Source organism: Eriocheir sinensis, chromosome 46 (assembly GCF_024679095.1).
Source record: "Eriocheir sinensis breed Jianghai 21 chromosome 46, ASM2467909v1, whole genome shotgun sequence".
In the NCBI taxonomy this organism is placed as follows: Eukaryota; Metazoa; Arthropoda; class Malacostraca; order Decapoda; family Varunidae; genus Eriocheir; species Eriocheir sinensis.
Window position 1 is genome coordinate 12,805,709 of NC_066554.1, and position 14,816 is coordinate 12,820,524.

Sequence of the window (14,816 nt, forward strand, 5' to 3'; positions counted from 1 at the left end):
GTGGTGGAGGTGCTTGGTGAGTATGCAGTTGGGGGGCTTGGAGTTGATGGAGTGATAGGGTTTCCTTCCCCTGCTTTCACTTGTTCAATTCTATTTTCACCTTAACTTAAAGCAGCTGACATGGTGGAGGTAGTGGTGGTAGTGGTAGAAGAGCCTAAGATAGGGTTTATAAAATTGTCCTTCCCTGCACCTGCCTCTCCACTTCGCTCATTTCTCTTTCTTCTCCTCTGAGTAATACAATCAATGCTCCATCCTAAATGAGAGCCTCCTTTTGCTACGGAAAATACCTCCTCTCTGTGGAGGGGCATGTGTCAATCCCATCATCTGAAAAGGATGCACTGTTTCCATTAAGCCCTCGCACACATTCATGGTCACGGTCCTGATCATCCCAATTTTTCTGCCAGTGGCAGAAAAATTGGCCTGATCGATAGTAAGATCAGGGATGGTTGGCGGCAAGCTGCCATGCATCACTGGTTTATTTTGATGACCATGATACATTGACCACCACCAGTCAAATTAAAAATGTTAAAAATATCAGGGATGCTCCCCGGTTGACTGGCAGTCTCAGAAAAAACTGATTGATCGGTGGTACTGCGATTGCTGGCAGACATCCGGCAGCAACTGGGGGAAACCACAGGCAGGTGGCAGTAGGCCAGCTGTGGACCACTAGGCTTCGTCAACACCTTTGTGTGACCTAGAGATCAGCAAGGTGTGACCTGTGATTAGACAGATTAACCCTTTCAGTACGTTGACACCGACGTTGGCGTCACCGTATGGAAAGGGTTAGTCCTCTTCTAAACCTCTTTATCCTTTTCCATTTTCCTCTTAATCCTCTTCTAAACCTCTTAGGATCAAATGGAAGAGGATTAAGAGGTTTAAATGATTAATCCTCTTCCATTTCCTCTTAACCCTTTCAATACTGTGACGCCAACGTCTGCATCACCGTATTGAAAGGGTTAGATAAACCCCGTAAAATTATGTAATGTGACTGTTCAATATATCCTGGAACATGCCCTGTCCATAATAACTTGCCTGCTGGATCCTCAGCCTCTTATTTCTTCATGAGGGTATCTAGCATACCAACATGACCTCTTCTCTGCATCCATATTCTCTCACCCACGTTGCCTTATGTCGCTTCTATATTCTTTCAATTGTCATTTTCCAGTAGGTATACAAGCAACAACAAAATCTGGATTCTGTCCATCCAATTTAACCCTTGGAGTATGGGTGGCAATATATTTCTCTGGATGGGTGCATGGGAAAATTTAGACATTTAAAAGAGGTGGAAATGGTGTCTTCTTTGTAATATTTGTATATTCATCTAGTATATATGGTGGTGTAATAAAACTTCTTTCCTAATAATAATAAAAAAGTTATGACGGCCAAAAGTATTGCGCATTTTCTCATGGCCGTGACGCGTAGCGTGGAAGCACCTCACACACACACACACACACACACACACACACACACACACACACACACACACACACACACACTCTCTCTCTCTCTCTCTCTCTCTCTCTCTCTCTCTCTCTCTCTCTCTCTCTCTCTCTCTCTCTCTCTCTCTCTCTCTCTCTCTCTCTCTCTCTCTCTCTCTCTCTCTCTCTCTACTTGCCCCTCCCTCCTCGGTCAATGTCAATACCATAGCAGCCATCAGAGTCACTGTCACTTTGATTCACCTGCGCTCTACTTCCACCCGGAGCAGAGGAACTGCTTGATGCGTCACGAGACATGACAGATGTATTCCGAACAAAAGTGGAAAATGATCTGTGGCCTTTGGTACGGTGCGCGCTGAGACGAATGAGATGCCAGATGCCTCCACCATTCTTCTGAGTCAAGAACTGGCGGTATATTTGAAACGTAGGGAGCGTAGGTGTGGTAGCGCACTTATATACGATCGCCGTAATGTAAGGGTTAAGAGTTCAATCCACGTTCACGAGAGCTGAGGAAAGTAATGGCGATGTCAAACACAGGAATGATTGAAAACACCTGAGGGACATTTATTATACATACCTATCCACCAGGTGTAGTAACAACCGTGTTTGATTGCCAATGTGTCGCTGGCATTTTGCACTGCATAATGTCACCTGTTTACTGCACCTGTTTACTGCAGGCAGATGAGAGCAGGCTGCATAATATGCAGGTCTGCCGCCTATCTGACCTACCGCAGACTGACCTGCAGTTGTCGTAGATCCAGTCGCCGGTCGCCAGGAGGTGAAATTGAAAGTTGTACATGGTCGTTGGATTTTTGGGTGGTGAGCAGCTGGTCACCTGCGGTGCACAGGCGGAAAACTGCAGGTGCAATGCCGGTCAAATGACCAATCATGAATATTACTGATCTTGCCGGCAGGCTGGCCACTATTTGCAGGTGGGGATGATTGGGACCGTGACCGTGAATGTGTGAAGGGCTTTACTGACCGATGACTGATGATGGGCATTGCTCATCATCAGTCATCGATGGCTAACTGCCAGGAACCTGTGCGGGCAGTGTTGCCAGTGCCAGAAACAGGGCTACCTTACTACTGCTTCTGAATTCCTATTCTATCTATATATCTCTACCACCCTGCTCTCTCACGGAACTTTCCTCCAGGGGGTGGCCATGGCAGAAGTGTCTCCATCTCTCCCTGTTCTGGCACTCCTCTTAGCACCTCAATCCTGCTACTTCCAACTCTCACTTCAATACTCTTTCACTATCCATTATCCATTTCACCGGTGGTGTTCCCCTCATACACTTTCTCCACAAATTCATTTTCTTCATTCCCATCACTTGTCCAAACTATCTCAGCGCCACACTTCACCCATTTGACCTCCACAGTCCACTCCTATCGCTGTCACCCATACCAAACCTCTTTACCTTTCATTACTTTCTCCATCCCATCCTGAAATACCATGTGCACCATGTGTTATATAACTCATTCCACTGCACATATTCTCAATTGGTGTGCTGCATTACATGCCTATGTCTCTGATGCATACCTGAGTTGGCATTCCCTCTTTACCTCCACGCTCACACTTCTTCCTCTCATAACTTTATCTAACGTACCTACCACAGTACCTGTCTGGCCTCACTGCTCTTTCCCTTACTTCACCTTCCATACCTCTATGCTTACATAAAACTGTCCCTAAATATCTGAACTCAGTCACCTCCTCCATTCTTTCTTCCCCCAGCCTTATCCTACATTTTATTGTGCTCTCTGATCTTACTGTATGGCTTTGCATAATCAATCGTCTACTCTCTTGCCCTCTCAAATACCATAACCTTAATCTTCCCAGCATTGAATTTCACTTTCTCCTCTTACACATACTGTCAAGTTCATTCACTATCTCAGCAGTACCCTCATTCTCTGCCAACAAGAAGTCCTAACTGTTTATTCACTTTCTCCTTCTTTTGCTTATTTTTCTGTCAAATTTTTTTTTTTTTTTTTTTTTTACCTCTTTTTTTTACGTCTTGGCCTATGCGCCAGGCTTCTTCCCAGTGGATCCTGATGGTTGGTCCAAGGCCTGATGGTCGGCCTGGCCCGTTCTGGCGCAGGCGAGTGTTTATAGTGGCGCCATCTTGCATTGGCTCATGCTGCCTCCCGGAGCTCATCTTTAATCCTGAATCTAGAGTCCGGGTTGATGGAGGTCTTCTGGACAGCTAGGGAGTAGTTTTAAGCCACTCGGCGGCAGCTGAAAAAACCCAGCATGGTGGCACCGGTCGGGGATTGAACCCTCGTCCACCTGAACGCTCGGCCGTCTCGCTATCTGTTCAGCCACCGCCTCCCATATACTGCCAATATGTTTATGAATATATTTCATATATGATAGAAGCCTTCTTATATGTCGGGGTATTGGAGACGACTCGCAGGAGCATCATTTCTGTTACCCAATAGGCTTGTAATACCAGATGCTATATTCAACCTGAGACTATGTAGCTACTTACAAAAAATTAAAGGTATACAAGCCTTGACAAATTTCTGGTAGCTATGTGAAATGAAAAGGTTTAGGGCTACAGCAGTCACCAAAGCTGGCGCCTGAAAGATGTAGAGCAGTTTATGGGTTGATAACAATTTTCAAAATCAACAGGCCATTTCTCTCAAGGAGAGTTAGTAATGTGAAAAGATATGAGTTTCCAATAGTTTTTGTTTATTTCAAAATAATTTGTGTATCCCACCACCACGTGGTTCTTATTGTTTTTATGATTTTCATATATCACATGGTGCATTGCAGGCTGGCAGCTATTCACCACACTGAATCAACACTGGTTATTATTTTAGTTAAAGTTATTGTTTAATTTTGGGCACTATGAAGACATCAAATGGATTTAGTAATATTCAGGTTTTGAACAAAATTGAAGATATTAGAAAAGAATATGATATTCTCTGTGCCTCAACAGGTAAAGGAATTCGAGGTTCTGTAAAGGGCCTTGGCTTACGAGAGAAGGAACTGCAGGAGCTGGAAGCAGAAGACTTGAGAGAACATGACTGAGGCCTCTCTTGACAGCTTCAATCAGGAGGCTGCCAACATTGAAGGGTAAGATAGGAAAACATTATCCTACTGCTGAATGGACTTTGAAGTCGAATAAAAATGGCAGATGTGGACGGTAGCAGTCTTTCCATAGTTTGAATTGGATCATTTCTTACATTTATTCATTCTTTCATCTATGATGCCTGCTCCTAGGAGCTCCCTTGCTAGGGATGGCCATGACAGAAGAGTTTCCATCTCTCTCTATCCAGACACTCTCCTTGCCCACTCAAAAGTTTCTCAAGGATCTTTCCCCCTCTCCTGACATACTCCTGCACCCTATCCCTCCATTTCACTGGAGGTCGTCCTCTAACATTCCTCCCTCTATCTCACTCACATACATCCTCCTGGTCATCTTACTCTCCTCCATTCGCTCCTTGTGGCCAAACCACTTTAAAGTCTGTCGCTGCACTTCTTCCACCACTCCACACTTCTTCCCTTCACCCCTGTGACACATTCCAAAACGCTCATGCACACTTTCATTACTCATTCCATCCATTCTACTCACAAGCACTCCTCAAATAACTCATTTCCACTGCCTGCACTCTAGACCTCTGACTGTCATTCCAGGCCCACGTTTCACTTGCATATGTGAGGGTTGGTACTATTATTGTATTTCTCAAATCCTCTTTACCTCCAGGCTCACTCTTCTGCCATTCATGATTCGTCCCAAAGACCCAACCACCCTTCTTCCTTGCAATGCCCTTTCTCTTATCTCTCCTTCTGTACCACCATGCTTACATATAACTGATCCAAGGTACTCAAACTCATTAACCTTCTCCATTTCTTCACCATTCAAAATTTCTTGCATGGGGTCCCTAAAGTTTAGTAGTGATTCATTCCGGAGTCAAACAGTTTTCTCATCACCTTGACTTGCATAACTTTAAGACATCTTACTATCTGCTTCGTTGATTTAACCCATTCGTGGTTACCTTTATTACAATGTGTGTAGGGTGATGTGGGGGTATACCGACCTAGGGGGTGTAGCGAACAGGTGTCATATCATCTCCCCTAAATTATAATAAAATAGTTAGCCCAATAATTTTAAAGAAGAAAATGGGAAGTCTCAAGATGACGGCAAACTGACAAGATGACGCGAGTCGTCAGACCGTCAGGTGAATTTTTAGATTTTTTCGATGCTTGATGTTATATTTCACGTTTCTCATATATAGTGTTTCGTGACTGCGAAAGTGTGCTGATTCCAGTGGTGTGACTGTTATTAGTGACAACGTATCTACCATGATATTTGCTGAAAATTATGCAGTCCAGCCATTTCTTGGTTCCTCGTGGCTGGCTACATTACGTAAGTACATCGAGGTATCTGGAACAGGGGTATATCGAACAGTTCGGTATACTCCTATTTAAATCCATTTAAATGCCCACTCATCCCAAACAAAACCATGTATCCAAACACTATAAAATGTACTTGGTTTTATACAAGCCTCCAATACATACTACCTGGTATGCAATATGAAATTGTTTGTGAATTCATTACAATCTAGTTTAATTTGTTGTGATTGAATATTCTTAGTTCATTTGCTTTCAATATTTTATTTGAGGATAACATTTAAAACAATATTCTGATTCATTATATTAGTAAAAATGATGGTGTTTGGATCACCTTTACCAAGTTTGGAACACCCCTATAGTGGGGTGATCCGGACAGTCATGCCCTCTGAAAAACCTTAACTGTCAACCGTGTATATTTCTTACAGTTTTGAAAAAAATAACCAAGATAGCCTTGTACCAGAGGTATATTTTCCTACCAATGTTTTTCAATAGAGTTGTTTTTCTGATTTTTAATAAATATTTTTCCTTAGTAGTTCGGATTACCCCCACCTCACCCTACTCCCCCTGGTCACGAAAAATGGAAAACAAAATTTTCGGCCTAATGAACCCAAAAATATCTCCACAAAAAGAAAATAACATGGAAATTTCCTCCTTACCTTTTCTTAAATTCCCCGCCGGCATTTAACTGTCACCTAATGGTGCGGTGTGAACACCACTGAGATATTAAATTCTTCCACTAACAATTGTTTTGTTTTTTTTGCACAACACTACATTCTTATGATATTGTATCACTATAAGAACATAACTAGTCTCAAAATAGTTATTATAAATAGGAAACATAAAAAGGAAATGTGGCATAACAATTGTTTCCTTTTGTACAACACTGCATTCTTATGATAGTGTACCTCTTAAATTCCGCCGCAATGTTGCCTCTCTTTCTATCTTCTATCGATATTTCCACGCTGACTGCTCTTTTGAACTTGCTAACTGCATGCCTCCCCCCCTCCCGCGGCCCCGCTGCACTCGACTTTCTACTCATGCTCATCCCTATACTGTCCAAACCCCTTATGCAAAGTTAACCAGCATCTTCACTCTTTCATCCCTCACGCTAGTAAACTCTGGAACAATCTTCCTTCATCTGTATTTCCTCCTGCCTACGACTTGAACTCTTTCAAGAGGAGGGTATCAGGACACCTCTCCTCCCGTATTTGATCTTGCTCTCGGCCACCTCTTTTGTTTCTTTTTTAGGAGCAGCGAGTAGCGGGCTTTTTTTTATTATTGTTTTTTTTGGCCGTGAGCCGCCACCTTTGTTTTAAAAAAAAAAAAAAAAAAGTGGGTTAGCTTGTGTGGTACAAGTGCAGATGAATGTTGGCACTCTCTGAAGCATCACTTATTGTTAAATATGTGTAGGTAAAGTCTTTGTTGAAGCACATGTAGTCATTGTTAGGTATGTAGACAGTGTGTATCTTTGTGAAAGCCATTTCTTCCTCTAATGCTTGCCTTGGTTTCCACGTAAGCTGCCATATTTTAGGGCAACTAAACCTGACTTAAGTGACCATCCTCTCATAATAAATCCTGTCCAGCAGAAGAGCGAAAATGATATTTGGAGTACTCCATTTACTAGGATTCCCCAACGAGGCACGGTCTCTCACTCACTCGCTGGTCCCCAGCAAGGATAGATGTCACGTGGCAGCCATGTTTACTTCGTGACGTCATGAAAATGTCACAAGGTCACGTGGTGAAAATACTCTATTGCCATGGTTACGTTTTGTGAGCCTTCTTCAAAACACAAGTGATCGATAAGTATGGGCGGGGGCGGGGCAGGGCAAGGAGGGCTGGGCGGCACCTCGCCCGCCGCGCGCCAGCCAGCCAGGCTGACAAGCAGGCGCCGACGCCGCCCTTCGTCAGCGTCTCCGTCAGCGTCGCCGTCAGCGTCGCCGTCGAGCGCCCACCGGCGCCGGCGCCATCCTTCGTCAGGGTCTCCGTTAGCGTCGCCGTCAGAGCGCCCCCGGCGCCATCCTTCGTCAGCGTCTCCGTCTGCATCGCCGTCAGAGCGCCCAGCAGCGCCAGCGCCATCCTTCGCCAGCGCCCGCTGGCACCGCCCCCGTCAGTGTCGCCGTCAGAGCGCCCGCCTGCCATCATTGTCGCTGCCGCTTGACGTCGCCTTGCTGATCGCTATGACCGCTCCCTCCCACCCGCTCCCCGTCGTCGCCGCCGTCACCGCGCCACCGCCGCCCCTGGCAGCGCCATGACCGCTGGGAGCGAAAGAGCACCAACGGATATTGATTGAGGTGAACGTACTGGTTTTGGGGTCAAGCCACCATGCCCAATACCGTGACCACCATCCCCATCACCTCCGCCTGACCAACCCACCCCCGCAGCCGTCCACCTGCAACAACTTTGGCGCCCGCCGCCGCCACCACCGTCTATCAACGCACCCCATCAGCGCCTCCGTCGCCACTTTCGTCACGTCATGGTGGTCAGTGGTGGCGGTGGAAGTGATGGTGTGTGTGTGTGTGTGTGTGTGTGTGTGTGTGTGTGTCTGTGTGTGTGTGTGTGTGTGTGTGTGTGTGTCTGGATGGCCTGTTACCTCAAATATCTGGTGTAAATATCGATCAATAAACTGAAAATGTGTGTTCACCACGGCCTGATCACGTGGTGGACTCGAAATCTCCAGCAGGGACCCTCCGACATGAGCAAGTGCTCTTTATCGTCGAATTATGGGTACCGCCAGGACCTCACACACCACACCCCATCCCCTTGCTCAAGGGGACAATAATAATAATAATAATAATAATATTGCAACGTTTTGTGGATCATATGCACGTTTCTCTAACGTTTCTACTACCTTGTTACCACGTCCCCATCACCTTTTAACAACCCTTTTACTGCATCCCATTACGCCTTTTGCTAGGTTCTGGTATCTTTAGTGTGCACAGTCCCACAACCTTTCTGATAAGCATGTCTGCTACGTTGTACAGAGTTTTCACTTCTTAACATCCCATTTGCCGCACCCATTGCGTTTTTGATACGTTACTGCTATCTATAGCATGAATATTGCCACAACATTCCTGCTAAGCATACCATTACCTTTCTGCTTCGTTTCTTGCAACAGCTCCTTCTATTTCCTGTTACCCGGGTCATACATCATATTTTCGTTGACTGCTTACAGTCACATAACCATAATCTATACCTTTCTTTTAATGCACATAGACAACACTGAAAATCAATGTAGTTATACTTGAAAATGTGATGATCGTAAAAATCTAACTTGGTCTTAGTCAGCAAATGAGCAAAAATAAGACAAGACATTCCTAACTTATATTTTATTCATACTTTACTCCTTTCTCTTTTAAAAAATCAGTTTATGCAATCCAACTTTACTCATTTATTTAGAGCATGTCAAAGTGCTAACTATTGACAGGTTGATTTTTTTTATTGTTTTAATTTACAAAGAACAGACAGAATAACAAAGTTTGCTAGTTAAGGCACTTGATCGTTCCAGACATTATGAAAATTATTTTGATGACGGTAAAAACTTGAACTTTATAGAAGCATTGTAAGTGTGTTACCTTCACTAATTCCACACATTCATTTGCTTACGGGAGAATATAGAAGAAAGAAAAGATAGTTATATTTTGAGCTTTCAGAAAAAAATAGGCAATTCAAACTACAACTTTAACTATTTTTTCTAGGCACTAAACAAAAAATAAAAACTCCCATGCATAACATAACACACATAATTCTCATAATGAATCTAAGTACATCAAGAAGCATACACTTTTTTGGTATAGAAAAATTATTTTGCTGGGATTGAACCTTCATATACTCCTATCCTTGAGCATGCTAAGACAATGAAGTGAAGAAAAAAAACATCAAAACTATAAAAAATACACTCATCACATTTTTTCTACCCAAATGCTAGATCCCACACGATGGATCGCGAAAAAAAAAACTAGGTATTTTTTTCTCGTAAAGGAAGAAACACAATCACAAAGGATTAGGTTATGCTGACAACACCAACAACAACGACAAAAAAAAAATAGATATACACTCTCCTGAAATAAAAATGATTTTACCGAACAAGTTTATCCTAATAATTGACCTTATACAACAGGGACTAGGTCATCAATACCAAGGACTTATAGAGGATCCTATTAGAGAGTAGTGTAGAATGGAACCAAACCCCAGGAAACCGCGTTATTAGGTCAACAGTAACGAGGGAATATAAGAACATAAGAACATAAGAACGCAGGAGTCTGCAAGAGGCCGGTAGGCCTGTACAAGGCAGCTCCTTTGAACCTAAGCTCCCGTGAATCTAACCCCACATAATATCACCGTCCATGAACTTATCCAATCTTTTTGAATGTGAGAATTGTATTGACACTCATCACATGACTGCTCAGCCTGTTCCACTCGTCTAGCACTCTGTTAGTAAACCAGTTTTTGCCTATGTCCCTGTTGAATCTGAATTTATCCAGTTTAAACCCATTACTACGTGTCCTACCCGGTTCTCTTACCAACAGAACCTTATGAATATCCCCCTTATTAAAGCCCTTCATCCATTTATAAACCTCGATCATGTGTCCACGCACCCTTCGCCTTTCTAGAGAATGCAAGTTAAACTGTTTGAGTCTTTCCTCGTATGGCAAATTTCGTAACCCTTGAACCATCTTAGTCATCCTCCTCTGCACCGATTCTAACATTTACATATCCATTCTACTGTAGGTGACCAGAACTGAACCATAATCAAGATGAGGTCTAACTAATGATAAATATAGTTTAAGGAAGACTTCTGCGCTTCTGTTCCTTACGCTCCTTGAAATAAAACTCATTGCCCTGTTTGCTCGATTCTAGCTTGAATGCATTGTGCCCTTGGACGGAGATCAGAGCTCACTAAGACCCCTACTATCCATATGAGACCCTCTGACATACCGTTTTTCGCAAATATCTTTCAAACGAAGACTCGGATCGGCATGGGACTTTGGCACAGATTGTTTCACACACTCCGATAATTTTTGACGCTATTGTGCATTGCCAGATGCGGTTAATTATAGCGTTTACTCTTGACTGTGATGGCAAAACCTGCGTGAGCCACTTACACATTCGAACAGGTGAGGCGTGACGTATTTGTGACGTGTATCCACGACATTCCTCCACCCCTGGCTTCCCCTACTCCCATCCTTTCCTTTCCCTCCCTCCTACCCTCCTTCTCCCCCGCACTCTCTCCCACCGCTCTCTTTCTCCCCCATACCTCCCCCTCCCCCTCTCTCTCTCTCTCTCTCTCTCTCTCTCTCTCTCTCTCTCTCTCTCTCTCTCTCTCTCTCTCTCTCTCTCTCTGTGGTAACCCTGCGGGTAACCCAAACCCTTCTCTTGGTAACTTCGGTAACCAACCGGGTAACCCAAATGACGACATACCACGGAGCAGTCCCTCGTCGCCAGACTTCATTTATCACCAACATTAGTGCCCCACTACCACAGCGACTCGGACGTTATCTCCCCGAGGACGAAGAGAATATGAAAACATTGTTGGACAATCAAGCCGCCAGCCCTGTCCCTTCGCGCTAAGACAATTAGCGGCCCCTTTGCGGCCCATACGTTACAAACAGTAGCGATAGAAGAAGTCATTGTCATTGGAAGAAGTCATTAATCATCAGCGCCACTTTACGCCGAAACAGGGAAGATAAAGTGACACCACTCATAACATCATTAGTCAACAGCGACACCTGACACCTGACTCCGGGCGAGGAAAAATGAGAAAGGACAACGCCCATCTGACCTTTACACCTGCAGCGTCGGGCATACTAATTAGCCTCCAGCCTCGCGGAAGAAAAACCAGAGTGTGTCACAGCTACGTCACGCTACTAGAAGCCAATCACAAGGCTCCAAAGAACCTACGAAAGCTGAGCGTACAGTAGCAACAAATCACAAGGCCCCGTGGGAACTCACTGAAACAAAATAGCTGCCCACGAGACGCGAAAAGTACCTGAGCCCCTCCTACGCCAGGACAAACGCCAAACCTAGGAAAGCAGTAATCTAGGCCACACCTCGTAGATCCTACCATCACCCTTCGAGCTCCTCCCTCATCCTCGTCGAAGACTGCGTATAAAATAGGGAGCACAAGCGAGAACAGCAGAGAACAGCTCCAGAGCAGCTACAGAACAAGAACAGAACTAGCTCCACTCACTCGCGACAAGCAGAAGCGGCAGGAAGCAGCAAGATACAAGAAATCAAGAAAGAAGGACTCAAGCCAGAAGTCACGAAAGCAGAATTCAAGAAAGAAGGACTCAAGCAAGAAGTCACGAAAGAAGAACTCTAGGAACAAGAGCTCAAGAAAGAAGAACCCAAGAAAGAAGAGACAAGATAGAAGAAACGTGTTACCCTGCTCTTCACCCAAGATGCTGACTTCTGTATTGTTCGTGAGTAGAAGTGTGAGCTGTGTAGATTAAGGTCCAGTGCGGCATAGATTAGGAATTATTAGGAATTGTTAGGAAGTTGTTAGGATTTATTATTGTGTACTATTGCATGTTACAGGAGCAGTGATTACTGTCTCCATTTCTTTCATTATTGTATTATTATTATTGTGGTTATGTTATGTCACTGTGAGCCAGTATCGTGACAATACTCACGCCGTTATACAAGGCGAAAGAAGTACCATGCGTCTCTGAATGCTTCACTTTATTGTTTTAATAAATAGATTAGTTTATACATCTTTGAATATCCCAGAACTCACGTGCTTCGGCACACGTTACCTTGTAACCTCAACAACCTACAACATTCTCTCTCTCTCTCTCTCTCTCTCTCTCTCTCTCTCTCTCTCTCTCTCTCTCTCTCTCTCTCTCTCTCTCTCTCTCTCTCTCTCTCTCTCTCTCTCTCTCTCTCTCTCTCTCTCTCTCTCTCTCTCTCTCTCTCTCTCTCTCTCTCTCTCTCTCTCTCTCTCTCTCTCTCTCTCTCTCTCTCTCTCTCTCTCTCTCTCTCTCTCTCTCCACACAGGTACAAACGACGTCACCACGACCCGGTCTGAGGAACTCCTGGACAAGTACCGTAGGCTCATCCAGCAGTATAAGTCTAAATCCCCTAACATTTTGATTTCAGGAATTCTACCACGGACGTGGGATGAGAGCGACTTCTACAGTAAGGCCTTCAGCCTCAACAACCGCTTACAGACTCTCTGCGGAGAGCTTGACGTTGAGTTCTTTAACGCCTGGGCCATTTTCTACGGCCAGAGTAAACTCTTCCAGAGGGACGGAATACACCTGTCCCCATCAGGGCAGCCAGATTCAGAAGGCTCCTCAACGACGCAGTACGAACCAAAAAACGACTTTCAGCCACGTCCTTCCATTCCGCCCGTGTAAATAGAATCCATACATCGCGACAAACTCGTAACATTGAACCCGCCAGTACCACCACCTCTATTACCAAGCCTAAAGATAACCTGAGAGTCCTTAGTTTCAATGCGCGTAGCCTAAGAAACAAGTTTGATGAACTGCGATGTCTTGCTCTGACAGAAAACTTTGACGTAATTGCTATAACCGAAACATTTATCGACACCACAAATATTGATTTAAGTTCCGAATACAACATAGATGGCTACAGACTCTTTAACAAAGATCGTGTAAACCGTAGAGGCGGTGGCGTCGCTCTTTTCAAATCAAACGCTATTTGCAACCCACTGACAAAACACCAAGAAACAGTAACGTTGAACATTTGTGCGTGCGAGTAAACATAGCAAAAGTCAATTTAAATATATCTGTCACCTACAGGCCTCCGGGGCAATCACTCGATGCCGATCTTGAAATGTACAGCGTCTTAAGGCAGTCACTTAATAACAGCGACTCACTGATATTAGGAGACTTTAACCTCCCCCATATCGGCTGGGCGACACTGTCGGATACAGAGGGTGAGTCACATAGAATGATGGAATTTTTAGAAGAAAATTATCTCAGCCAAATGGTTTCTGAACCAACTCGACAAAATAACATACTTGACCTTGTTATAACGACCCAAGATAACCTAGTCAGTAATGTCACGGTAGGAGAACACCTCGGTTCCTGCGATCATAAATTAGTGCGCGTTGACATTAGAGCTCAAACATCGGTGACTGAAAATAAAGTAAAGGTGCCCAATTTCAAAAGAGCTAACTTCGTAGAAATCCGACGAAAACTAATAGAAATGCAATTATCAAATGACGGTAATGTAGAGGACGCCTGGCTAAGCTTTAAAATTATACTTACTCACTCAGCAGGACACATTTGTCCCCTTGTACGAAGCGAATTAACACTAATAAAGCCCACCTTGGTTTAATAGCGAAATTAAACACTCAGTCAAGGAGAAAATTGTTTTACAGAAAGAACAAAGCACGCCCGAAAACATTAGACTCTATAATGATGCCAGGCGATGAGTAACAGATTAGTACGTCAGGCAAAGCGGAGATATGAAGAAACTATTGCAGCCAACTGCAAAAACAATCCGAACTCCTTCTTCAGTTACATAAACAACAGAAAGGCGATCAGAAGTGGAATTGGACCCTTAACAAACAGCGACGGTGCACTAGTGACTGACAGCCAACACGTTGCAAACCTATTAAACAATTACTATTCCTCGGTGTTTAATACTAACAGTCCTCCAACCACTACCACCAACACCAGTACTAATGTAAATCCTGAGCATGCATTGCCTAACTTTAAAATAAAACCCGATGAAGTCCTTAAAGCCCTCAATCACTTAAAACAAATAAAAGTCCTGGACCTGACAAAGTATATCCAAAGAGCGAAATACTCTCCTCCCCTCACAACCGTATTCAATATGTCCTTGCGACAAGGCATCGTCCTTCGGATTGAAAAAAGGCTAACGTGACACCGATTTTTAAGAAAGGAGACAAAAAGTATCAAGTAATTACAGGCCCATTAGTCTAACTTCGGTTGTAGGTAAGCTACTTGAGAGCATAATTAGAGACAAAATTGTGAGTTACCTTGAAAGCCACTCATTAATTGGGGACTCACAACATGGCTTCCGTAACAAAA